Raw genomic sequence first — 26,022 nt, forward strand, 5'->3', positions numbered from 1 at the left:
CCTTACATTAAGGTGTTCCAAGGCTTGCATCACATTTTCTATTTTTCTCCCAGCAAGCATAACACTATTTGATGTTCATTATTTTCTCTGCAAATATAAGTATCAGTTCCTCTAATAACTGAATCTCCAATTACAAGAATATCTTTGCTAACCAGCTCTGAAAAATTTCAACTTTTAATATAGTAATATCTGCTCTGTAAACTGTTATGAAGGATAGATCTTCATCACCATTAGTCTTATTTATCCCCCTGTTTTCATTGTATATTAAATTCTCCTCCAGCTGGCACTGTAAATCTGCAGCTGGAGACATGTAGTCAGCATCTGTCGTTCTCTTCTTTTTTCTTACAGTCATGTTTTTCAATCCCGCCATGTAAAATTTTGATTTCTTCCTTTTCACCTGCCCCTTGCCTCTTTTTTCTATCTTCTCTTTTGGAAAATGTATGCATTTTTCTTTAGACTGGAGGCTTTCTGATAGAAAAATATTATCATTTTCTGTAACCTGTGTGTTACATAACAAAGCAGTGTCCTTTTTACTACATATTTCCTTTACTTTACAGTCATTAATCAGGTTCATTTAATTCATTGTTATTTGTTGTGAACTTGTTCCTTTCTTTCTTTCTTTTTTGTTTCCTTCTAAAGAATCCAGATCCTCAGATTGTTGAATACTTGAAACCATAATTCTGAAGTTGTCAGGGGCATCATCTTGTTTCACAGAGGTTGAATGATCTTTACAGACAATACATGCATCATTTCCTAAATGTGGTCTATCGGTTCTTTGCCTAGCATTATTTATCTCACCAGTCCAGTCATTAATATATGTAACAACAGTTCTCCAAGCTGTGCCAATTGCACAAGTGCAATCATCATCATTAAGTTTAGATTTACTTCTAACAATGGTGAGAAAATCATCCAACTTTTGACATGAGGAACACAGATCATCAGTGTTATCAGCTGTTACCTTTAAATATGCATAGCATTTATTACACTGTACAAGATATTTGTGTTTTAGCAAATCATTCATTGCATTCTCATTTAAGGAATCCATATTCAGCGTAAAAAAATAAAATATTGTAAAAGAAAAGAATAATCAAAATCAGCAACCGCAGAATTCAAAAAACAACTTAAATCAACTTCTATGACAAAAATCACAAGCATGATACAACTAAATACTAAAGTAGGTACAGTAATGTTGTTTTGACCATAAAAATTCTACAAGCCAGACAAAAGCTGTAATTCTTTTATACACTCAGTAGCATCTGCTCACTGTCACTCACAGGTGCACTTATTTTTAACAGTAAAGATCAATAAATCACAAACCAAGGTAGGATTGTTTAGATATGGTCTGGATTTTCCTCTCTGCTGTCTGTGTGGATTTTTAGCTGCCTAGGCCCCTTGGGGTGGCTAGAGCTTGCCTGTCTAAAACCTATCCTTTTCTAAAAACCAGCAGTGAAAATGAAAGGTAAAACAACAAAATTTTAATCAAAGTAAATCCCTTTAACAAGCTATCCCTTCCTACCTACAAACAGTGAAAAACAGTGATAACAAATAAAATATAAATTTAAATAAAACTTCTATTACCAGTCAACTCTACAGTAAATCACAAACCAAGGCAGGATTGTTTAGATATGCGTGTTGGTTTGTGTGCATTACAGTGCAAGGAATGGGAAAATATTGAGCTAAATTTGTCTTCCAGGGCATCTGCTGTGGCTTTGATGTTAGAATAAGTAGTGCCAATCATTTCAAAAAACATGTAGAATTTAGCATTACTTTGACTAGTCTTAATGAAGCTCCAAACAATGATTGTGATTCTCCTCCCAAGAGCTTTCTGCCTCCTGTTCATATTCAGCCTTGCTCTTCCTAATGGTGTGCTTAGAATCCCTGCAGCCCTGTTTGCAGGTCTCTTTCTGACTGATGATGGGCAAAGTTTTGTATTAACCATATAATTTTCTCTTCCTAGTATACAGTTTATTTATCTGTATGTTCCAACATAGGGGTTTACCTCTGAATCTCCCAAAATTCTTACACTTAATAGGTATGGATGCATACATTGGTTAAGATGTCTGTAAAAATCAGGGGAATGTGATGACTTTAGAGACTGGGTAAGCAGTGGACAAAAAATGCTTTTGAAATTCATAAGGTCATCAGATAGGGATAGAAGACTGGCTTTGGAGAGGTCTCAAAAAGTAAATAAATAAATAAATAGACATTAATTTCTTAGTAATTTAGTATTTGCTTTGAGGGAAAATGTGACCATAGTCTTATTTGATGAAGGAGGTGATGACATTTGTTGGTGTACTGGAAATACTGCATTCATCAGGGCAATGTTAAATATCTTTCTCTAAGAACTTAGGCAATATGAGATAGAGATTTGCTTTTAATGAAATCCAGAAAATGCTGTGCACTGCAAGTTGGATAAGTTTCCTGGTTGATGGATAATAGAAGTCATTTAGAATCAGGATTTTGGGATTACTAAACATGGAATCCACCTTGACGGATGAAGGGATGTGTAGTTGACAATGAGGTAATAATTGCCTTTATTAAATTTGTCCATAAAAGCAAAGGTCTCAAATTCTTAACCTTGAAGCATTTGGCATAGACTAATGCTTGACATGATAAAAATAGATGCTTCCCTGCTCCCCCAGATAATCTGAAAGAGTAGGATTGGGAGGGTGGCTTAATGGCTAAGGTGTTTGCTTTACAAACACAAGGTACAGGGTTTGAGTCTCACAAGGGATAACTGGCTAAGGTTAAAATGGCTCACAAGGGATAATTGGCTAAGGTTAAAATGGCTCACAAGGGCAGTTAGCTTAGTACTAAACTATGAACCTATAATAAGTGCTGTGCCCTTTTACAGAGGGTGTGTTATCAGAACATTGAAACATGGTTTCTATAGCAACCTGTATATGAAGAACATTGAAGCCTGCTTTCTAAAACAGCACAAATATGAATATGTTTGAGGGTTACAAAGGCTTCCAAATCAGGCAATTTATTGTACAAACTCCTGACATTGAGCCGAGCCACCTTAATGAAGACTGGGTTGGAATGTCTAACAAAACTTTGTCTAAAAAGCACATTGGGGCAGAAAAGGTCTAAGCCAATATTTGGAAAGCCAGGATGAAGAAGGTCATCTCTTGCAAAGCAGACTTCCCTGTCAGTTATTACCAACCATTCTGACAAACATTTGATATCCCTGGAACAATGCTGGTTAATTAACAAACTGCTCAAATCAATTAGTTTTGTTTTAAATTTTGACAGAATTGTCAGAGAAGCAGGACATTTCTGAATACATGTGCTTTACCTACCTGGGGCACCTGCATGGAAACATCAGCTTTATATCTGTTTTCTTTTCCAGGGCAGAGAATCTAAGGTTGCTCATCATAACATAGGCAACAATAGTTTTTTTCCTTTATTTTTCTTTCTTTTTTTTGTCTGTTTGTTAACTAGGTGATACCCCTGGACAAAGTGTCTCTTTTCGTGAAGCACAGTCTTGTTAAGTGACTTACTCCAAGTCACACAATAAGCAGACAGAGGGGGGAAGAATCAAATCCTGTAGTTTTAACTACAGGAAACAGTTTAACAGCACAAAGGAAACTAAGGTCTGTGGTCACATCCTACACCCTGGTGCCTGAGAAAGACAACTAACTATGACCCTAACCCTGCACATCCTGGTGAATGGAGACTCAGGATGCTTAAATATAGTGTCATCTAATACTAATAGATTATCACATGTGGCTACAACCTAGTGAGCAGACATGGACCCAGGGCGACTCACTTAATTTGTGTGTGGAGATGCAGGTGAAGATGTGTTACAGAGAGAAATGTTATGTTGCTGAGGTTTGTTCAGATGTGATCTTGGCAGATTAGTTACTGATTTATTAACAAAAGTTGTCTGCATGTTAGGTGACTGTGATGCATTGTTAAATGGCTTTCCAAAGTATAATATACGAGCAGTTAGAGTTCCATTTAACAAGCATTTCCACCTCTCACAAGCAGTAACAGTTAATGGTAAAAGGAAATGGCTGCCAGTAAGCGGGAAGCACTTGCTGCACTGTCTCAAAGTTTCCAAAGTGAACTGGCTGGTAATGGAAGGGGACAGACCAAACTGTGAACCCCTGTCACCAGAAACCAATACAGTACCAGATATTACTGGCTACCCAAATGATAAAGGAATGCTGTTCCCCGATGGATGAGGGAACAAAACAGATAACAGGTACTGGAGGGGGATGATGGTCAGACAAGCAAGTGGCCAAAAAAATATATAAATGTGCTTCTACACTTGAATCTGGAAAGACTTAGGCTGAATCCAGTTTTGACATGACAAGTCTGATTCTTAATTAAGCTAATTTCTTACCAAGAATTGTGATTTGAAATTGCTTTATAGCAGTCATTACTTCATCTAGTATACTTGTCATAATTATTTTTTTCTATATTACTGTACTTGACGTATTCAGCATCTTACTGCAACAAAGAAGATGTACGTTGTGGATTTAATGTAAACATATCCAGAGTTTTGCCTAGGTTTTGCATACATCCTTCAGACAGATGATTATTTTTTTTATAGTATAGCTACAGATAGCCAAGGGGGGGGGAGGTATGGTGGCTTGCTTCCTGCAAAAAAAAAAAAAAAAAAAACAGTTGCAGTTTATTTCTTGCCCTTCTATGTTTTGGGAATGTTTCATGGCTTCTGAGCTTGAGGTTTTGTCACTCACATTCTATACTAGAAACATTTTTTATACTTTTTACTAATATCATACGTCTCAATTGTTTCTGATTTTGCAGAACATTCCCAACTTTGTCTTGCATTTTTGCCGCATAACATTTTTGATCCTGTGGTAAATCACTGAGGATCGCAATCAGTCAGCTGTGCCATTCATTAGAGCTGCATTCTTCTTTCTGTTCAAAAACAGCATGTTGATGCTAAGCCTGTTGTTCTAGTAACTGTTTAAGTGAACTGAAGAATCATTTAAAAATTGTCCCTGATTTAGATCTTTGTACACCCATTATTTTTGGCTTTGTCGAGAATCCTTGAACAAGGAATTTGAAAGGTATAGTTATTGCACTGACAGACCTGTAATGAATTTGTTGTAATAAACAAAACTTAAATTTTATACAAAACATCTCATTCCTTTAAATAAGCTTGGTAAAGTTTCAGAATGTCTTCATTCGTTCATGTTATTCAGGATTTCAAACATAAGGATAAATACTGAGGAAAGTAATTCTCATTATGCACTGAGCATATATTCACTTTCTCCTTGGTAACCACAATCTAATCATTATCAAATACAAGAGTAGTGCAGATAAATAAGTAACTTAGGCTATATTTGGTGATTAACTGGAAAATAAAAAAGTGATTGGAAAAGAAAAGCACAGTTTTAACAATGAAAGAAAAAAACTTAAGAAAATGCGCTTCTGCTTGCAGAAAAAATATCTAGTCTAACACTGCCACCATGTGGTTAATGTTAAAAAGGCAGATATTTCACTAAATGTGATTACCTTTATGGTGAGCAGAAGGGAACATTTTGTATGTGATGCAGTAAAATTCCTGAAATCTTCATTGGTTTACCATAAACAATCAGCCAGCCACATTTCAAAGCAAGTTTGTTTTAGGATTCAGTTGTTCATCTAAGTTTCCCTTCATTCACAGAAACTTTAGAAAAGTTTAAATGGTACGCAAATGTAAAAATGTGATGGCAGATTGTCCTTTCTAAGAAATATTTTCATTTCCTACACCATATAAGAATTGCCTTACATGTGTCCCAGACATTCTTTTTTAAAGAAAATTGTTATTAGTGTAACATATTTACCATATATACACAGAAAAGAAGAAATTCAACATCACATACTGTTATACAATGTTAGGAATACATTTCAAGGCTATCCCAACCACTAAAAGTCTTAATATAATTTATAGATCTTATTTTGATCACTTCTTTCTCAGTTTTACATAGTGTTGCTGTCAAATTATTTATTTATTTTTTGTTTAATGTAGGAGCTGAATTAGATTCCCAAGCTTTTGTAATAACCTTTCTAGCTGCTGCCAGGAGACTCAAGAACATTTTTGTTATTTGGCTTCTACATATAAAGGAAGTGGAACATGCATTAGTATTGCAAATCTAATTAAAGAGCAATTATCAGACCTATATAAATCCTTTAAAAACATGCTTATCTCTTTCCAATATACATTTATTTTTTCACAATCCATAAACATGTATATCCAATCAGCTTTTATATCTTTACTACATCTCCAACATACTGAAGAAATCATTTTATCTCCCAGGCATTTATTTATTTAACATTTGTTTACCAGGAAAGTCTGACTTCTAACTGTGTGATACCTTAAACCTCTTGCATCAGAGGCCTCATGGGATATATGCAAATCACCCTTTAAGCATATCAGATGTTTCAGCAAAATGGCAATTTTGAATGTCCGTGACTTTTTCTTTTACTTTCAGCCATTAAAGCCAAACACCTCTAGCTGTGGACATGCATGTTTCTGCCTTCTTATGACATCATCAGCACAGCATAAGAGGAATGCTTGACCTTTGGAAACACAGGGTTGTTATACCCAGCTGATATCCATAAACATTAGAATTGCCATTTAGCTAAAAACACCTGATATCCTAAAAGGGCGATTTGCATATATCCCATGAGGCATCTGATGTAAGAGGTTTAAGGTATCACACAGTTAGAAGTCTTGCTTTGCTAGATTTTTCTTTTTGTGTTTTTTAACCAGTTGGTTATCTGTGCGACTTTTTTACTATTTGTTTTTAGTTTGTTACTTGGGATATTTTGTAGACACCCTAATGTTTATGGATATCAGTTGGGTATGACAACCCTGTGTTTTCTGTGCTGATGATGTCATAAGAAGACAGAAGCATGCATGGCCACAACTAGAGGAGTTTGGCTTTAATGGCCTGAAATTGTTCATAAATAGATTTAAAAATGAAAGTAAAAGAAAAAGTCATGGACATTCAGAATTGCTATTTAGCTGAAACACCTAATATCCTTAAAGGGTAATTTGCATATATCCCTTGCTGATGCAAGAGGTTTAAGGTATCACACAATTAGAAGTCTACTTTTGCTAGATTTTTCTTTTTGTGTTTTTAACCATTTGGTTATCTGTGTGACCTTTTTACTCTTTGTTTTTAGGAAAGTCTGACTTGGAATGAAGTCAATTTTCAGCAGAGGCCTGGGGAGAAACACTCCAGACACACATCTTTGTAATGTGGGAGAAAACCGGAGCACCTGGAGGAAACCCACTTAAATGTAGGGGGGGCATGTAGACTCCACACAGAAGGCACCCCAGCTGAGAATTGAAGCAGTGATCCTCTTGCGGTGAGGCGACAACACTACAGCTGCACCACTGTGCTGTCCATGCTTAAATTCCATGATAGTTTTGGACAGTGCTACCACTTTAGGAATTCTGTTGCAGTAGTTTGCTATGCTTTCTATGAAATAATAATGCTTCATCTAATTTTATGTGGGTCATTCCTGTTATTTTTTTAGTTTGCAAACTTTTTTATTTATAATCTTAAGTTTTTGAAAGATGATGCCCATGTGATGTTCTTTGACTGCCTTGAGACTTCAGCTGTGTCCCTTTTGCTTTCATTCCTCTGCACTGCACACAATGTCTTAAATGTCTTTATGAAGTTTGCACTGTGGACTGTGTGCATTTTTTGTTAGTGTTCCTTGAAATGCTTGTAACCTGTCACTGCCTCTATATCTGAAGTTATCAAAACCACAACAATACTAGTTCAAATCTTACCATCTCCATCTACAGAGATTTGCAATATTCTTCTTTTATAGCATATATATACTGCTTCCTACATATTATATATTCTTCTTTTATATCATATATACTGCTTCCTACATATTATATATTCTTCTTTTATATCATATATACTGCCTCCTACATATTATATATTCTTTTTTTATATCTATGAACCTATGAACCTATATATACTACTTCCTAGATATTATATATTCTTATTTTATATAATATATATTGCATCCTACATATTATATATTCTTTTTTATTATATATACTGTGCTTCCTTCATATTATATATATATATATATATATATATATATATATATATATATATATATATATATATATATATATACTTTCTACATATTCTATCATTCTGACAGCCTTCCTTTTTCCACTATCAGACTGCTTTGGTAGATTTCAGTATCACTGCATTTTAAGCTCAATTCTTATTTTCTTTATCTATTTACCATGGAATTAACCAAAAAAAAAAAAAAACAACTGAACACATCTCCTCATGCAGTCATCAACAAAAGGCTTGTATTTTTTCTTCACTCTGTGTGACACACAGCTAACTTTTAACTGGCTTGTCCTTTGCAGGAGATAACTCCCAGTCCATAGTCCTAACAAGCTGTACATTCCTGGGATATATTATGCAACTGCTAAAATGTTTTATCTCCTTGAGTAGCTGTAGCTTTTCCTGAAAGTGTGAGCAGTATCACAAACATATCTTTCAAACTCTTACAAGAAATTTGGACAAACTTGAAAATAATGGGAAGACAAAGGCCCAAATGTAAGACAGAGTTTCAATATTGCTCTTACAAACTTAAAAGGCTGATAGGATAACAGATTTTGAGTTAAACGTATTTTCTGAAGAATATGAAGTCTGACCCTAGGATTCAGTAAACTCCATGTCGGCTTCATGCAGAGCTTACATGGAGTTTATGTGTGCGCACAGTGATGCATGGTGAGCAGCATCGCTAATTACATATTCATGCCACGCACCACGTTTAAACATGAACAAGTGTGGTTTCATGGGTGGAAGCAGTTTTGCCAGCCAGCAAAGCATGTAAAGAAACATGGATAGCAAATGCATTTATATCAGAGCCCAGTAGGTTAGCGGGTTTGCATGGGATGCCACAATGATCACCAGGCTTAACATATAGTTACCATAGCTCTCGACCTCTTAATGCTAGAAATCTGGCCAAAGCCCAACATAATGGAAGAACAGTGACCCAGAAACTGGGACAGATTTTGCATATCTTAGAAATCTGCTACAATAACAAGGTTTGTGCTAATATACATTTTCTGAAGGATTTGAAGTCTGAAACCCAAATGTATATAATTATTTAGTGACTTCAATCCTGAGATCATCCCAGTGGTATGGAAGGAACAGACCAAAAGATATAAGGCAAAAATCTGGACGTTCTGCAAAAATTTGGACAGTTGAGAGGTATGATTATGTATGTGGTCCAAACACAGTACACGACAGTGTATACAGTGCAGAGTTTTGTGGAATCCCATTCCAGGCATTCTGTACTGAAGTTGTGTAAACCTGTAAGGGGACATGAACTGCCATGTAAAATAAACACTCAGTGGAAATGTGTGGATTGCATAGGGCACACAGAAGCATGAACACACTGAAAGGAGGACAGGTGAAAAAACCTAATATACAGCACATGAAGGCATGTAAATGGAAGAAAGGTGTAGCAGAGACACCAGTCACATATCAGTATGGTACAGTATGGACTGCACAGTGAGAATGTGGATTATGTAACTGTCACACAAGGTGACATAACATTGTGGAAGATCTCTGTGTGAGATAAGCATCTTTGCATGAACAATGCAGAGAGCATCTATCAGAGCTGTTATATACAGGTGGGGTAAGGTGCATATTGTGAAGCTGTACAAACTGATTTGCCTGAATATGGGTACAATTTCCGCAGACGTCTCCAGCAAGTGAAGAATGCACAATCATGGACAGTATCAGGATAATACCAACCGTGATCCCATGTCTCTGACATAACATGTGTGATTTACAGTGATCAGGGATGGTTATGCACAAACACACACTTGTACAACTATTATGACATGTCTGCACTTTATGAGGGTAATTATGCATACTGTCCTGACATATATATATATATATATATATATATATATATATATATATATATATATATATATATATATATATATATATATATATATATATATATGTATATATATATATATATATATATATATATATATATATATATCTATGGCACAACCCACAGTCACAAATGTTACTCATGCCATCAATGTTGCCAAACAGCTAGGTATGTAATGTGTGCATCACCAGAACAGGTATCACACATGCATCTGGTGTAACAACTTGATGAGGTTTTTGCACCATCAGACAGTAATGTTAATGCCACAAAAAGAATACCTACTCATGGCCGATAAGATGTGTGACAGGTCACTTTTGCAAAGATGGTCCACTTCAGTTATATATCACTAGAAGATGTATAGGGAGGTACATGAAGAAGGGTGCATTGTAACCCAACCACACGAAATGGAGACAAGTGCAAAACTACTCCAGACTTTGAAAAACACACCAGCAGAGGAAATAAGGCTCCAATACTTGTTTACTCACGATTTATTTCACTAAAAAGTCCACAGGTACCAGCAAAAAAATCTCATTACATCCGAGGAAGTAGTACAAACGAAAACTTAGTGTGGTGATCAAGCGTTTATGTGTTCTTTAATTACTGGACTGTTGCCTTTTTCTGCTGGTACCTGTGGACTTTTTAGTGAAATAAATCGTGAGTAAACAAGTATTGGAGCCTTATTTCCTCTGCTGGTGTGTTTTTCAAAGGGTGCATTGTACTTCAGTGTGATGAAGGCTATGAACTATGGAGGTATTATGGCCTGTGATATGGATGTCCTTTACACACTCACTAGTTGTGTTACATACAAGGGAATAGTCAGCACTGTGGCCACATGCTGGTGGATGTTTCACATACAATCTACCCCAAAACATAGGTCATATACATAGTGGTCTAATTATAGGGTGTGATGACTACATTATCCTTGGGTTGTTGTTTTCCTCATGAAACACATTCCCCCAAGTTTTTGTTTCATTGCAGGTGTTTTCATTGGTGTGGCAGCAATCTTTGGTGTGTGTTGATACTGTCTGTAGTATACTAACATCACAGCTGGAATAATTGATCCCCCATAATCTGTAGTCTTTCAGACAGTTGTGTGGACACAAGATGTGTATGTCATTTGTGACATCTGTGACTTAAATAATGGACAGGAATGGATCTAGCAGACTGCCCTGATATACGGACCTGATTACTGGACCTGAGATATATGTCAGTTCACACATTTTAACATAATTAGATGCCATGTATGTGATACAGTGGTCTCCCCACTTGGTGATATAGGTGTTTATGGCCACATCTGACAGTATTGAGTGAATATGTCACTGCGGATTTTTGTCAAATGCCTTGGGTATGTCAAGTTCAAAAGGATGATAGTGTTGTCATCATGCATGTTCTCAATGTCCTCTTTGAAAACATCTAACAGATATAACAGACATTATGTAGCATTAACAACTCACACAGGTCCATATAAACAATCTTAAGATGAGTAAAGCCCTGGGCCTAGATGTTTTTTCTGCTGAATGTTATAAAAGGTTTCTGTACCAGTTTCTAGAATCTTGTTAAGATTTTTTAATTATATCTTCACATTTGGTAGAACTGATCCATATATGAACAATTCGAAAACTATTTTAATTCCCAAACCTAAGTACCATGTTCAATCATAGCCTCACCTCAGGCTTTGTGCCTGCTGAATGGCGCACAGCAATGGTTATCCCTCTCCACAAGGAGGGAGCCACCATGGACCCTGGGAACTACCGCCCCATTAGCCTGATGAGCCTGGTCTGCAAGGCCATGGAACATATCATCATGGAACTTATAAACAAAGACATTGGCAGTCTCCAAACTCTAGACCCCACCCAGTTCGGGTTTGTAAAAGGCAGATCATGTCTCCTAAGCCTGATAGACTTCTTTGAAGCAGTCACCAAAGCCGTAGACAAGGGTAAGATGGTTCACACAGCCTATCTATATCTTGCCAGGGCTTTCGACACCATCCCCCACTCTGGAATTATAGATAAATCCACTAAACTAGGTATACATCCCTGTGTCACAAGATGGGTTGCCAACTGGCTCACTGACAGAATCCACACTGTGAAAGTAGCAGACTCCAAATCCGACTTCAGACCAGTGACAAGTGGAGTACCACAGGGTTCAGTCCTGGGTCCTCTCCTGTTTGGCATCTACTTCTCTGAAGTACAGGCTAACACAGAAGGTCTTTGGCTAATAAAGTTCACAGATGACTGCAAACTAGGAGCCATAATTGAAACTCCTAATGATGTGGACATCCTACAAAAGGGCTGCACTGAGACAGATGCCTGGTGTCAAAGCCATGGCCTCCAGCTCAATGGCAAAAAGTGCATTGTCATCCCCTTTGGTAAAAACTCTGTACCCATGAACTACAACATAGGTGGTAGTATACTTAACACCAAAAGTGTGATAAGAGACCTTGGGACACAGGTGGACAGTAGTCTCTCCTTTGATAATTACATCACCACAGTAGACAGGAATCCCTTCTACATGGCACACCTTTTCACAAAAGGTTTCTCATCCAGAAAAAAAAAGGTCATTGTTCCCCTCTACTTATCACTCATTAGACACATTATAGAGTACAACGCCCCTTTTGGTATGGACCTCACAAGACATCTACAACAACTGGAAAGGCTGCAGAAATACCTCACAAAGAGGATTACCGGCCTAAAACAGATGCCCTACGCAGACCGTCTCAAAAAACTCCAGCTTTACTCCATCACATATCGCCTACTCAGATGTGATCTCTGCTTAACATACAAAGCTATGTCAAACCCAGAGCTGTTGGACATGCTTCACTTAAAGAAATCCCAATCCTCCAAGCTACACGCTCTAGGGACCTAAACCTTGTCACCACAATAAACAGAACATGCCGGAGGGATAGATTCCTGTCCCAGAGACTTTCCATACCCTGGAATAAACTACCTATCTATATCAAACAAAGCTCCTCATTAGCACTCTTCAAGAAAAATCTTGATGATTGGATGGGAAATAGGAAATTCACCCCGAGGATCACCTCTGTGGCTCTGCTCGACAGTGGCACAGGAAAATAATTTTCTTGGGTGGCAAAAGCCAGGGTACCTTTTTGACTGGGCTTGTATAAGCCCCAGGGCCGATAGCCTAGTACCTACCTATGAACCTATGAACCTATGAACTCTGATCCAACTAATCCTAATAACTATAGACCAATCACCCTTATAAATACAGATATCAAAATACTAGCTCATGTTATAGCAAACAGACTAAAAAAGATGTTTCCTCATATAATATCTCATGAAAACAGCAGAAATATGATAATACCCTAGTTTTAGATACCATGATTAAGCTGTTGGCAAATGATAAACACCCCAAATATGTGCTAACCGTAGATGCTTGTAAGGGCTTTGATAGAGTGGTCCTACATTTCTTATTTAATATATTACCTTGTTTTGGGTTTCCACAAAACTTCATAAATAAAATAAAAACACTGTATCAAAACACTTTTACAACACTATATATTAACAAAGTTATATCTAACCCAATCAAAAAAATCCAACGGGACAAGACAAGGATGTCCTCTCTCCCCTTACCTCTTTAATCTTAACTTAGAGCCTTTAATCCTATATGCGTCCCAAAAAACTGCCACCATATACCTACGTTATTAAATGTTAACCTTAAGTTCACAGCCTTTGCTGATGACCTCAACATTTACTTCAAGCTCCGGAATACTGATCTTCACAAATTGCTAAAAACATCAGAAACATTTTCCAACATATCAAACTATAATATTAATCTTAATAAATCATATATTATCCCTATAAACCCCCTTGGCCACAAAGAATTTTATTTTCCTGAAATAAAACCTAAATACCATCTAAAATACTTAGGTATAAAATTATACCCATATACAAAATGAATGCTGAAAGCAAATCTACATAATACATAGGCAAACATAGAACAAGACATTTCTATGTGGAAGAACATAAATTTATATCTCTTATCTAAAGCAAGTATCATTAAAATGAATATTCTACCTACAATTTTATTTCAGCTAAATGCCCTATTCTTAATCAGTCCCCAAAAATTCTTCCAAAATATGAAAAAAGCTCTTTCTAATTTTATCTGGTATCCCAAATCTACAAGAATTAACTCTGATAAACACAAACTACCAAAAGATAAAGGAGGTCTGGGTCTACCAGATTTTAAACTTTATTATACTATCATAAGTACTAGTAGATTGATACAGATAGGCAATCATGACCTAAATAACCAAACCTGAACTCCCTTAAGTACAAAAATTTGGTTCAATATGATCACCTTTCTAAGCATTAACCCAAAATGTCTCCCTTTCATAAACCTAAAAAATTGCAATACATTAAAACTCCACCTTACAGTCAAACATAAAATCCATTTATTGCAGAATTTATTAAAATTGCTTCAACTGGCAAATGCTCTGGAACTCTTACAACCCCTCCACCTTAATCCCAATTTAAAAATAAATAACCAACCAATAAACTTAGCTAAATATCCCTTAATAAAAGACATCATGATATGGGATTTATATAAATTAAATAAACATAATTTTGCTGAAATAAGGGCAAAGTTGGGTACACCAAAAATATGATATTATAATCAGGCCACTCATAAAGCTCATAAAAGCCAAATTCTCCATTACAACCATTAATGAGCAAGACATAAAAGTAGCCCAGTCGATAATAACAATCTTATCTTATAAAAATAAAATGATCTCAAAAGCTTAAAAATTAATTACCACAATAAAACCCCCAAATGACCTCTTATTTTCAACCTACTGGCAAGAGCAAAGTCAAAATATAACATTGGAGGAAAAAGCTCTCCTTTCAAAAGTTTAATATACACCTAGATTATGATAAATAATAGTGCATACTACACATCCTCAGTTCTAAACAAATGTAACTCTAAATACTAATCAATCAGTCCCTTCTGTCCTAACAAAAAATTGGACTTGTTGCACATATGGACCTACAAGAAAGTATACAAACTATGGTGCTCTTTAAGGATCAAACTTGAAAAAATGGGGTATGAGAAATCTACCTTTTTGTGGGAAACAGCAATTTTACATATCACTCCAAATAAGCTACCAAACTTATTCAAACACATACTTATAACAATATGTGCCCCCAATCAAGTACTACATAACCAAAAACTGGTTACACAAATCTAAGATCTCTTGGGAAAACTTCAAAACCTTAGCTGTCAAATTCATATCTTCACATAAACTGGCTAACAAATTCTCAATAAAATTGCATACTTTGAAAAATATTGGGGTTATCTCTTAGATACAATATTAAAAGACTGAAATAATTTCTCTTTCCCATTCTCTTACCCACTTACTTCTAACTCCTAACCAAAGGTATTAAAGGTTTCTAACAACTACACTCCACATATCTAGCACTCTCCCTCACTTTTAATTAACTTCCTTAGCTCCCTAGTTTACCGTAACATAAAATTCACCACTTCCATATGAAGGCCTTTTGCAAACACATTTTACTCTACTCAGTACTCCTCCTTTCCTTTCAATATCATTTGTCTTCAGCTTCTTTGACGGACATTTCATTTGGATTGGTTCTTCACTGTGACTTAACCCAACATCAGTTGTGAAGTAATAGCAATTAAATAAGAGTGGCATCTAATGTAAATAATGTAAATAGTGTATATAGAGGGTTTTTTATGTTAGGTGCTAGATGTAGTTAAGATTTTTTGTTCCATCTAGATTCACTTCATACTGACAACATTATGGATACCCACGTTAAATGTAAACAACTTTAGAATTAAAAGAGCTGACACATCTTAACGTTTCTTTCTTGAAGGTCAGTCTTTGTTTGCTCTCCTTGTTACTCCCATCTTATGATAATAGTATTATGTGGTATATTTAAATATTTTGCCTCTTTCACTATTTCTTTTAGGACAGCTGTTGTTTAAACATTTAACTAGAACTGATGCATTCCTAAGGTTCCTTTTCCTTTCACTCTACTATTTTTTTTTTATAGCGTATCATATTGATTGTCTTAATCCCATTTGTACTGCAATTGTGGATTATGTATCCATATCATTTTTGTATATGTTTTTGTTTTCTTTTCTATATCAAAACTTAATAAAAATGATTAAAAAACAATAAAAAGTCACACAGGTCTGTTGCACACAGCCAGGATATTACTAGTATCCATTTAGTAAAGGTCCATGGTGATATGTTGGTCTACCTCACAGATGGGGAGAGTCAGGATTTGTCTATACATGTATGCATCGGGTGCTGTTCCCCCCAGCTCAGATGGATGCATGTTGATGTACATCCTACTACAGGAACATAGTCCATGTGGATGATGTGTTAAGAGTGTATTCAACCATGTCAGGAAGGTGTATGTCCTGAGTTACACTATTGGTGATCTGAGATGTTGTCACAGTCCACTGAGTCTTGATGATAGGCCTGTATTAAGGCAAGACAGTGCATACTGCCTATCCTGATCTGGCCTAGGGTTTGAACACAATCTCCCATGCAGGTATCATTGAGAAACACTCCCAGCTGAGGATAAACCCTTACAATATTAGATGGGTAACCAATTGGCTCGCCAACAGAACACATGCTGTGAAAGTTGGGGAATCAAACTACCCCAGTAGAGCTGTCACCACTGGTGTACCCCAGGGATCTGTGCTTGGCCCTTTACTGTTTGGAATCTATTTCTCGACAGTTCAGGCAAAGTATACAGCCTTTGGCTTACCAGGTTTGCTGATTCTTGCATGCTGAGTGCAATCATTGAGTCCACCGATGATGATAACATACTACAGGAGGGGCTAACACAGATAAAAGATTGGTGACAAAGCCACATGGTCTACAAATAAATCCAAAAATATGTCTTTATTTTGCCTTCTGAAAAGTTCCCTACCAATTACAGCATTGACATCAGGTCTGCTATGCTGAAACCCAGTGATACAAGAACAGGGAACACACTCAGATAGCAATCTGAACTTTGACCAACAAGTGTCCACACTGGTATTGAAAGTCTATGTTGTGCACATCATAAATCATGCCATTGTATTCAGATCTGAAGATTATACTACAGCACTGTACTCGAAGCTCATCAGAACACTAATATAGTATAATGGTGTATTTTGCATGTACCTCACCAGACACATGCAGCAGCTGGAGAGACCACATGGATTTCTCATCAAGAAATAACAGGGCCTGCAAGACATGCCATAATGTGCATGTATAGACAGAAAGCCATGACACTGTAATGTGTATCTCAGAGGATGAGTTGACTTCTGCCTGGCCTCCAGGCCAGTCTCTGACACTGTCCAGGTGGGAGTAGTGCACATCTATTTGTGACGCACGTGCCCTGGCCCAGCAATCAAGGAGCCTCAATCCTCACCACTAATACCAGAGAGGGCGTCTCATATATGAGGAAAGGATAACAAATACACACAGTAAAGAGCAATTTCCCTTAAGAGCACACAGAGATCACAGTCAGTCCAGGGCTGGTTGCTCCCTTGCTCTCCAAGTCCCCAGTAAGACTCCCCACTGGCACCGCTACAGGGTCCAGATCTCAGCCTAGCTGGCAAGCTTGAGTACTCTCTCTGTCCAACCAGTGCTTCATGTCCCTGCCCAAGTAGCTGACACACACACACACACACACACACACACACACACACACACACACACACACACACACACACACACACACACACACACACACACACACACACACACACACTTTGAGATAAGTATTTATACAACTTCACAGACACTCCTGGAAAAGGCTGACACAGTTTCTCCTGCTGTGCCCCTTTACCCAGACTATATGGTAGTAATTACTGCCACCACCAGCTAATAATTATCAGCTACTCAAAGGCCCTTAAAAGGGTGTCCAATTATTACTGTGCAATATTATTATCCAATTAGTAAGTGTGACTAATCAGTCAAGGCTTCTTAAAGTGGCCTTGTACAATAAACTATAAATATGCAATTTACTCTCGAGCTTAACTTGTCTCTACACAAACCAGCCACAGGTAAAAGGTTTTTAAAATATTTAATAATAAATAATTAAAATGCAAGACAATACTACTACACCACAGTGCTATTCAAGAGTTCAGAGATCACACAGACATTTAAAATCAATCAGTAGTACAGTTCTGACATAACAGAAAAACACTTAGTTCTAAACTTTCTAATTTCTAGCTATTTCAACAAGAAACACACTTCTAAGATAACTTACTTAAGACAACAGGCAGTGCTGAGGTTGGATATCCAAGATCAAAATGCTCAATAATCTCTGGTTCTCACTGTTTAAATTGAAACTGCAGTTCTGACAAAACATTGCATCATTTGTTTACACCTTCCTGGTTCCCAGGCCACACAGAAACTGTATTTACATTTTTTTACACTTAGAGCAATAAAGGACATTCCACATGTAAATTGTGGTCATTATCTTAAACCTTAAAACAATAGGCAGCATGCTTACTGCAGACTCATCGACTCCAAATTCTAAATTCAAAGGACATACAGAACATAATTTTAATTTCAAAGAACATTTGAAATGCTTGGCTTAGTTTCCCTTACAGCAGATGGCAATGTTGCTACAATCCTGAAGTTCACATTTTACAGTGTTTTCTTTCATTTAAGAAACAAGCCTGTATTTTATATTTATATTTGCAAATGCCAGAATTATGTATCAAATTCTATTTGACTAGGCTGGCAGCCTTCACGCTTCTCTACCAGTCTTCACATCTCTCCCCCCTTGGAGAACTCAAGCTAGTTTTAAAGGTGCCCCTTGAGAAATGTCGCTTGAGAGGGTTAGGTCTATCTGAGGGTACCTCACCTCATTTCCTGTCTTGAGAGCCCATCTGCATTGACATTGCTAACTCCACTGCGCTGCTGCACTGACATATATGCTTGCAACCCCAGGCTCCATCTTAGCAACTTGGCATTTTGCTGACTGGCACTGTTTAACCATATTAGGGGCTTGTGATCTGTCATTAGAGTGAATTTTCTTACATACAGAGAAGGCTGAAGATTCTGCAGTGATCACACTATGGCTAGACATTCCTTTACTACAGCGGCATAGCATTCCTCCCTGGGTTGGAGCCTACAACTGAGATAAACCACTGGGTGCTCTTCCCCCTCTGAAGAAATCTGGCTAAGTATAGCCCCCACCCTATGGTTTGAAGCATCCACTTGCACAACAAATTATTTGCTGTAATCTGGACTAGCTAACACAGGGGGTCCTTCCAAAGCTTCTTTAAGCTTTTGGAATGTCTGTTCACATGCTGGGGTTCACACTACCTTATCTGGCCTGTTCTTCCTTGTTAGGTCTGTGAGGGGAGCAGCTATGGTAGTATAACTTGGGACGAACTTTCTGTAGTACCCTGCTGTCCCTAAAAATGCCCTCACCTGCTTTTTGGTAAAGGGTGCAGGCCATGCCTGGATGGCTTTCACTTTGGCAGGTTCTGGCCTTATCTTACCACTCCCCATTCTATATCCTAGGTAGGAGACCTCTGCCATACCCACCTGACATTTGCTTGGCTTAATGGTCAACCCTGCCCTCTGTAGTCTGCCCAGCACCTCCCTTACATGCTGAAGGTGCTCTTGCCAGGAATGGCTGTATATGGCAATATCATCTAGGTAAGCAAGGGCAAACCCTTCAGCTCCTACTAGGATATGATCTACCAGCCTCTGGAAAGTCACTGGGACATTCTTCATCCCAAAGGGCATATTTGTGAACTCATACAAGCCAAAAGGAGTCACAAAGGCTGACTTCTCTCTAGCACTGGGAGCCAAGAGCACCTGCCAGTAATCCTTGGTAAGAACAATGGTTGTAAGATACTTAGCCCCACTTAGCTGTTCTAGGGCCTCATCTTTCCTTGGCATGGGGTAAGCATCTGACTCTGTGTGACTATTTAATTTCCTGTAGTCCACACAGAAACTGGTGCTGCCATCCTTCTTTGGCACCAGCATCACTGGGGAGGCCCAGGGACTGTTGGACACTTGAATCACCCCTAGTTCCAACATCTCCTGCACCTCTTCCCTCAGAGTCTGTCTGACTCTCAGGCACCCTATAAGGGGTCTGTCTAATAGGCCTTTGGGGTCCTGTATCCACCTGGTGCTGCACCAGGTGGGTGCATCCTGGTTTCCCAGTGAACATGTCCCCAAATTCCTGCAACACTGTTTGGATTTCTCGAACCTGGGTAGGAGACAGCTGCTGGTACATTGCTACCCCTTCCACTGAGGTGTCAGCCCGAGCCTCACTGAGGAGATCAGTCACCAGATCTCCCTCAGACTCCTCCTGCAATCCACTGCAAATGCTCAGCACAAGGGCCTCCCTATCATGGTAAGGTTTCATCATGTTAACATGGTACAATTTGTGCCCCTGCCATCTGCCTAGCACTTCCACCATGTAGTTAACATCACTTACCTTTCTTGCCACCTTGTAGGGACCCTACCAAGCTGCTTGCAGCTTGTTGTGTCTGACATGAATGAGAACCATTACCTGCTGCCCCACAGCATACTCTCTAGCTCACGTATTCCTGTCATACCACACCTTTTTCTGTTGCTGGGCTTCTGACAAGCCCATGAGTTCCCTGAGCCTTGTCCTGAGGTTTAGGACATTTGCCACAACAGACTTTTTGTGAGACTTACACTCACCTTCCCACTCATCTCAAATTAAATCTAGAGGTCCCCTCACCCTATGCCCATAGAGCAACGCAAAGGGTGAAAAACCTGTAGATTCCTGGGGAACCTCTCTGTCAGCAAATAACAGATAGGGCAAATATTTGTCCCACTCCCTCTTAAACTGATCTGCAAAAGTCCATATCTTGGACTTGATTGTAGAGGTGTAACCTCTCAACAAGACCATTAGTCCGAGGATGGTAGGGGATGGTCTTCATGTGCTTCACCCCACAGGACTTCCACAGACAAGCCAGCAGGTCTGACATGAAATTGGCACCTCAGTCAGTCAGTATTTCTTTTGGGAAACCCACCATGCTGAAAACCTCTAATAAAGCATTTACCACCTTCTCTGCCTCAATGGAGGACAGATTCACTACTTCAGGGTATTGTGTAGCATAAGCCACTACCACTAGGATATACTTTTTCCTGTGGAACTTCGGGTACACAGAGGAACCACAATATCCATAGTTACCCTCTGAAATGGCTCCTCAATCCCAGGCAAAAGCATCAAATGAGCTCTCATCTTGCCTCATGCCTTGCCTACCTTTTGGCACTGCTCACAGGTCCTGCAGTACCCTGTTACATCTCTGGAAATTCCAGGCCAATAGAAATTTTGCATAATATGTCTCTTTGTACATTTTATGCCCATATGACCTGCAAAGGGAATATCATGGGCTATGGCTAGAAATGCCAGATGGTTGGCTCTAGGCACTACCAACTGCTGTACTCTCTCACCTCCTAGCTCTCCCTCAGGGGTCCACTCTCTGTATAGTAACCCTTTGTCCCAGTATACAGATTCCCCCTTCCTTTGAGAATCAGGTGCCTCCCTAGCTACCTGCCTCAGGCCTTGCAATGTAGGGTCTGAGAGCTGAGCCTGTCTCAATCTCTCATGTTAACCCTTCCCAGCTCCCCTTCCACAGGAAGTCTGGCATCCTCTGACAGCGGTGCATCACTGTCAGCCTGGGTACTACTACTCACCTCTACCTTTGCAGTCACTCTGTCCAAGGGACCATCAGTACCCACAAGCAGCTGTGGCTCACATTCAGTCTCACTGCAACAAAGTAGCTCCCTTCCTGAACTAACCACCTCATCATTCCTGGCTGCAAGTATGCAGTCTATCTGGGTCTCCTCCAGGCTACCAGACCCACATGCTTATCTCCAAGCCTGACTGCATGTAACTGCACAAGCACAGGGTACTGCACTATCAAAATCATTCCATATCAGGACATCTGCAAACACACCTACTTGCTGGCTTCCTTTTCCACCCTCCCAGTCAAGGTGAACCCTAGCCAAAGGAATTTGGAATGGGATCCTCCTAAAGCCCTGACTGGAGTAGACTGCCCATGCAAGTAGGGCTCCTCTGTAACCATTGCAGGCTTTACAATGGTTATATCAGAGGTGTGTCTCTCTTGACAATGGCCGCTTTGCCATTCACTATAATAGGATATAGCCTCTGGTGGAAGTTTGGTACCCTTGTTGTCCCAAGACAACCTACTATTGGCAATTTGTCTTTCCCACTTACTGGCTCTCTCACCTTTGGTTCCCCACCTTGCATCCATAGACACCTGTATGCAACATGGCCTCACTGTTTGTATTCAAAACATTTAACCCTAGCTCCTGGATGTGTACCTGGACTAGTGGCTTCCCCAGCTACTGGCAGATTCTGTTGTGGCAGTCTGTGCTGCCCACCATGGGTTCCTTTAGACCTATGAGCAGTACTGGGGGTCCCCTTCCTGTGCAGGGCTGCCCTGTTGGCCAGGTATATGTCTCCCTTCTTCCCCAACCCATCTGAACTAGCACATTGTCTATCAGCTAACCAGATTCTCATGTCCTCAGGCAATGTGCTAAGGGCTTGTTCCCTCACCAAAAGGTCTGCCAGCTTTTCAAAAGTGGTGACCTGACATCCACTCACCCAGCTATGAAAATAAGTGCTCAGTTCAGCAACATATTCACACACACTTTCATCTGCCTTGTGTCTATGCTCATGAAACATTTTCCTATACATTTCAGGTGTTAGCTTAAAACATTCTAAAAGACATTTTTTACAGCAATATAATCAAAACAGACAGAGTCAGGCATTTTTGATAAAAAAGTTACAGCTTTCCCATGGAGTAAGGGGGTCAAGAACCGTACCCAGAGCTTTTGGTCAACACTATACTGTTTGCATACCCCCTCAAACATATGAATGAAACTATCAAAATTATCCTCCTCTTAAAATTGCGGGAGAAATGTACTGACCTGTTGTGCTTCTGGGGTCCAGTTACTCCTTTCCCCATTACCTCCATGACTCTGGCAAAGAGTATTCCCCTCTCATGCTTCTTCTGATGCTTCTTTTCTTTGGCTTCTATCTCCACATGCCTGGCCTCCAACTCAAGTCTCTTTAGCTCCAGCTGGATTTTTAAGTCCACTGCAGAAAGGTTGAGCTGTCCATTCTCCGAGGATATTGTATCTCCACTGCCAGTCTGATTGTCCTTCACAGAAAGGTTGAGCTGTCCATTCTCTTGGCATATCATATCTCCACTGCCAGTCCGATTGTCCTGCAGGATGCTGTTTTCTGATGCAGGTATAACCAAGGATGCAATCAGGTCTGCCTTAGTCAGGTTACCATGCACCAGCATCAGCTGGCTCCTTGTCAGCTTTACATACTCCTCTGCTGATATGCTGCCTGCTCACCCTGACTAACTAAGCTAACAAAAGAAATAAAACAATTGTGATCTGAACTCTGAGTATTCACTGCATGGCTGATTTAGAGTACAAAACACCTTCAGAGATCACTGTACATAAGCTACAGGATTCGCTCTACCCACACCACTACAAGCCAATTAGTATTTGCCAACCAATTAATATGTGATGTGGAAATCCACCGCCACCACAAATGTGAAGTGGATCCCACCACTGCAAACCACATGTGATGCCCGTGCCCTGGCCCAGGAATCAAGGAGCCTCAATCCTCACCACTAATACCAGAGAGGCTGTCTCATACAAGAGGAAAGGATAACAAATACCCACAGTAAAGTACAATTTCCATTATGAGCACATACAGATCACAGTCAGTCCGGGGCTCATTGCTGCCTTGCTCCCCAGGTCCCAAATAAGACTCTCCACTGGCACAGCTATAGGGTTCAGATCTCAGCCCAGCTGGCAAGCTAAAACCTCAAGTACTCTCTCTGTCTAACGAGTGCTTCATGTCCCTGCCCAAGTAGCTGACACACACACACACACACAAACTTTGAGATAAGTATTTATACAACTTCACAGACACTCCTGGGAAAGGCTGACACAGATTCTCTAGCTGTGCCCCTTTACCCAGACTATATGGTAGTAATTACTGCCACCACCAGCTAATACTTATCAGCTACACAAAGGCCCTTAAAAGGGTGTCCAATTATCACTGTGCAATAATATTATCCAATTGGTAAGTGTGACTAATCAGTCAAGGCTTCTTAGAGTTGCCTTGCACAATAAACTCTATAAATATGCAATGTACTCTAGAGCTTAACTTGTCTCTACACAAACTAGCCAGAGGTAAAAGGTTTTTAAAATATTTAATAATAAATAATTAAAACAAGACAATACTACTACACCACAGTGCTATTCAAGAGTTCAGAGATCACACAGCAACTTAAAATCAATCAGTAGTACAGTTCTGACATAACAGAAAAACACTTAGTTCTAAACTTTCTAATTTTTAGCTATTTCAACAAGAAAACACACTTCTAAGACAATTTACTTAAGACAACAGGCAGTGCTGAGGTTGGATATCCAAGATCAAAATGCTCAATAATCTCCGGTTCTCACTGTTTAAATTGAAACTGCAATTCTGACAAAACATTACATCATTTGTTTACACGTTTCTGGTTCCCAGGCCACACAGAAACATGTAAATTCTGGTCATTAACTTTAGCCTTAAAACAATAGGCAGGATGCTTACTCCAGACTCATCAACCTCAAATTCTAAATTCAAAGAACATATAAAACATAATTTTAATTTCAAAAAACATTTGAAATGTTTGGCTTAGTTTTCCTTACAGCAGATGGCAATGTTGCTACAATCTTGAAGTTCATATTTTACAGTGTTTTCATTCATTTAAGAAACAAGCCTGCATTTCATATATATATATATATATATATATATATATATATATATATATATATATATATATATATATATATATATATATATATATATATATTTACAAATGCCAGAATTATGTATCAAATTCAATTTGACTAGGCTGGCAGCCTTCACCCTTCTCTACCAGTTTTCACACCATTAATCAAATATAGTTCATGACATCAGCAGTGTCTGGTGAGGAGAATATGGTTATAACAGTGTCCCACATGCTGGTGCAAAAGACTTTGTGCAATGTCAAGCAAGTGCACAAATACCACACCCACTTGACTGCAGTGAGAATATAACCCCATACCTATCTTAGTACACATACTGCAGAACTCTGAATATAAGGCAAGCACAATAGCTCAAGTCTTCCTTGGAATATCTCAGATAACACTTTATAGTTGATGACCTCAGCAGTGTTTGGCATACCTTTCAACTGCCCAGATTTTCACAGAATGTCCAGATTTTTGTCTCATATATTTGGTCTGTTCCTCACAAAATGTGTTGCTTTCTGGCAAGTCACTGGGATGATCTGAGGATTGAAGTCACTAAATAATGGCATGCATTTATGTTTCAGAATTCAAATCCTTCAGAAAATGTATGTTAAAAAATCCTGTTATTCTAGCAACGTTTATAAGAGCAATATTTACAATATGTTCCCATTTTTAGGCCTTTGTCTCACCATTCTGTTAGGCTTTTCCACATTTATTACACTAAGAGGTTGACAGGTATGGTATCTAGAGAGGAGAATATGGTAATAACAGTGTCCCACATACTGGTGAAAAAGTCTGTCTGTAATGTCAAGCAAGTGCACAAACACACACACACACACTAGTTGGCTGCAGTGAGAACAAAATCCCTACCTAAGTATACAGACTACAAAACTCTGTATTTAAAGAAAGTGCCATAGGTGAAGTCTGACTTGGACTGTTTTAGACAACATGTTTTAGCTGATGACATCAGCAGTGTCTGGTGAGGAGAAAATGGTAATAACAATGTCCCTCATGCTGGTGAAAAAGGCTCTCTGTAAGGTCAAGAAAGTGCACAAACACACACACACACACACACACACACACACACACACACACACACACACACACACACACACACACACACCAGCTGACTGCAGTGAGAACAGAACCCCTACCTATTTAGGTATACCGGCTACAGAACTCAGTACTTTAGGCAAGTGACACAGAACAATTCTGACTTTTATAAGGCTGTAGGACAACTTATAGTGGATGACATCAGCAGTAGATTTTGGAGAGAATATGTTGGGAGG

The sequence above is a fragment of the Protopterus annectens genome, chromosome 3.part1 (assembly GCF_019279795.1).
Source record: "Protopterus annectens isolate FY-2018-M chromosome 3.part1, PAN1.0, whole genome shotgun sequence".
NCBI lineage: Eukaryota > Metazoa > Chordata > Ceratodontiformes > Protopteridae > Protopterus > Protopterus annectens.